Source organism: Castor canadensis, chromosome 8, assembly GCF_047511655.1.
Source record: "Castor canadensis chromosome 8, mCasCan1.hap1v2, whole genome shotgun sequence".
Taxonomy (NCBI): domain Eukaryota; kingdom Metazoa; phylum Chordata; class Mammalia; order Rodentia; family Castoridae; genus Castor; species Castor canadensis.
This window is the reverse complement of record NC_133393.1, coordinates 96,886,939-96,890,350: the sequence shown is the minus strand read 5'-3', so window position 1 is coordinate 96,890,350 and position 3,412 is coordinate 96,886,939.

Genomic DNA, 3,412 nt, shown 5'->3' with positions numbered 1-3,412 from the left:
TATGGCTCTTTTTTTTTCATTTTTCTTTTATTATTCATATGTGCATACAAGGATTGGTTCATTTCTCCCCACTGCCCCCACCCCCTCCCTTACCACCCACTCCGCCCCCTCCCTCTCCCTCCCCCAATACCCAGCAGGAACTATTTTGCCCTTATTTCTAATCTTGTTGTAGAGAGAGTATAAGCAATAATAGGAAGGAACAAGGGTTTTTGCTAGTTGAGATAAGGATAGCTATACAGGGAGTTGACTCACATTAATTTCCTTTGCATGTGTGTTACCTTCTACGTTAATTCTTTTTGATCTAACCTTTTCTCTAGTTCCTGGTCTCCTTTTCCTATTGGCCTCAGTTGCTTTTAAGGTATCTGCTTTAGTTTCTCTGCATTAAGGGCAACAAATGCTAGCTAATTTTTCAGGTGTCTTACCTATCCTCACCCCTCCCTTGTGTGCTCTCGCTTTCATCATGTGCTCAAAGTCCAATCCCATTGTTGTGTTTGCCCTTGATCGAATGTCCACATATGAGGGTTTAGGTACACACAATCAAATCATATGAGGGTTTGATTGTGTGTACCTAAATTGAGGTTACTCTCTACTTTCTTGCTTTTTCTTTTCCTGTAGTTTGGTGCTACCCGTCCTTTCATAGTTATGTTGGGTTTCACTTTGTGTGTGCAGGTTGCCTTGAAGAATCTTTTGTAGTGGTGGCTTTGTGGTCACATATTGTTTTAATTTTGCTTATCATGGAAGACTTTTATTGCTCCATCTCTTTTGAATGATAGCTTTGCTGGGTACAGTATCCTGGGGTTGAAGTTATTTTCATTCAGTGTCCAGAAATCTCACCCCATGCTCTTCTTGCTTTTAATGTTTCTGTTGAGAAGTTTGCTGTGATTTTGATGGGTTTACCTTTGTATATTACTTGTTTTTTCTCTCTTACAGCCTTCAATATTCTTTCCTTAGTTTCTGAACTTGTTTTAATGATGATATGTCGTGGAGTAGTTCTATTTTGATCTGGTCTGTTTGGTGTCCTGGAGGCCTCTTGCACCTGTATGAGAATATCTTTCTCTAGATTTGGGAAATTTTCCATTATTATTTTGTTGAACATATTACGCATTCCCTTCGCTTGCACCTCTTCTCCTTCTTCGATGCCCATGATTCTCAAGTTTGGTCTTTTGATGGAGTCGGTGAATTCTTGCATTTTCTTTTCACAGGTCTTGAGTTGTTTAATTAATAGTTCTTTGGTTTTTCCTTTAATTACCATTTCATCTTCAAGTTCTGAGATTCTGTCTTCTGTTTGTTCTATTCTGCTGGATTGGCCTTCTGTTTTGTTTTGCAGTTCTGTTTCATTCTTTTTTCTGATGTTTTCCATATCCTGGGTGGTTTCCTCTTTAATGCTGTCAATTTTTGTCCTGAGTTCATTTATCCATTTATTCATCATGTTCTCTGTTTCACTTTGATATTTATACAGTGCTTCTATGGTTTCCTTTATTTCTTCTTTTGCTTTTTCAAATTCTCTATTTTTGTTGTCTTGGAAATTCTTGAGTGTCTCCTGTACATTTTGGTTGACCCTATCCAGTATCATCTCTATAAAATTCTCATTGAGTACCTGTAGTATGTCTTCTTTTAAATTATTCTTGTGGGCTTCATTGGGTCCTTTGGCATAGCTTATCTTCATTTTGTTGGAGTCTGGATCTGAGTACCTGTTTTCTTCATTCCCCTCTGGTTCCTGTACTAATTTTTTGCTGTGGGGAAACTGGTTTCCCTGTTTTTTCTGTCTTCCCATCATTGTCCTTGGTGTTGTTACTGTCCCTGTACTGTGTGCAATTAAGAATTTTCTAGCTTGTAATAATAACTATGGTAATATTTAGAATGGAAGGGTGAGCTGAGATGGAAAGCAAGAAATTAAAGAAAGGGGGAAAACAAATACACAGACAAGAAGGAGAAAACAGAACAAGGTATCAGACAAGAAAGTTTCAAAGGTAGAAACAGGGAGTGTTAGTGTACTAATTGACAGTACTGAACAGACATTAGAGAGACAGAGAGAGGATTGAAAATCAAAAATAAAAAAAGGATAAGAATAAAAATAAAAAATAAGTAAATGAAAGAAATATCTATATATATAATGAACTAAAATAAGATGAAAAATAGAAAATTAAAAAAAAACAACCAAAAAACCAAAAAACCAAAAAACCTCCATGTTCAAATGCAATGAAGTTCCAGTCTTAATAATTTGGGTGTCTGTCTCAGTCTCCAATCGTGGAGATGGTGCCTCAGATGTTGTTCTGTAGTTGTCTCATCAAAGGGAATGCATAAAGTAGAACAAAACTACACACATACACCAGAAAAAAAAAAAGAAAAAAAAACCCACCAAGTGTCCCAAGTTCAAATGCAATACAGTTTCAGTAAGTTTTTCAGCATGCATGTGTAATTCGGTTGTTCTCTCATCAAGGGTAGGGAGAAAAAGAAAAAAAAGAGACTGGAGACAGTTCTGAGAATGGTATCTGCAGCTGTGGCTTGCCTGCCTGCTGCTGTCAACCTGCTGTTGCTGGCAGCATTATTTATGCAGATCTCTGGGGTGAGCTTAGCACTTACCTGGCCCCGCAGGCTTTGTTTGCTGAGAGTTCTCCTGTGCGGGAGCCTCTGCTACAAGCTTTCCCCTTTCCAAGCACACTGGGAAAGGTGACACTGCACCCACGTTGTCAGGCCTGTGTGTTTATTTACAGTTTATGTTGGAGGTGGTTCTTCCCCCCTCTCCTGTGGAGTTTTCCTCCCACCACCACTTTTACAGGCTTTCCTGCTCCTGATTACTGGGCGGTGCTGCTGCTCCTGCCAGCTGCCATGTTTGTTTACAGTTCATGTAGGAAGTGGGTCTTCCCTCCTCTCCTGTGGAGTTTTCCTCCCTCCGCCACTCTCACAAGCTTTCCAGCTCCTGGTTGCTGGGAGTGCACCCCCACTCCCGCCAGAGCCTATCTGGCCTGCCTGGCTTGTTTATTTACAGTCCCAGGAAGGATTCCCTTCCCCCAATCTTCAGCGCTCAGGACTCCCCACCCTCTTTCCCACGTGTCTTTTTTGTTCTTATTGCTTATTACTCAGTTTCTCTTTTTTCCCCGGGTGGATGTCAGTCTGTCCAGGGGGCTATGCTGCTCTGGCCCAGGCTTGTCTGTGGGAGTACCATGGTACCGCGAAGCTCACCTGGTCCACGTCTTCCCAAGCTGTCTGGGCGCAGGTGACTGGCGGCCCAGGGGCCCTCCTGGTTTCTCTGTTTAATGTGAAGTGGAGATTCTCTGTGCCAGCTGGAGGTGTGGAGGGGTCAAAGTTATGCCTCTTCTCAGTGATTATGCCTGCAAAGTGTGTCTCCAGCGTCTCTCCAAGATTTCACTATAGGAGGCTCGCTTTCTGCTTCCTTCTAGCCACCATCTTG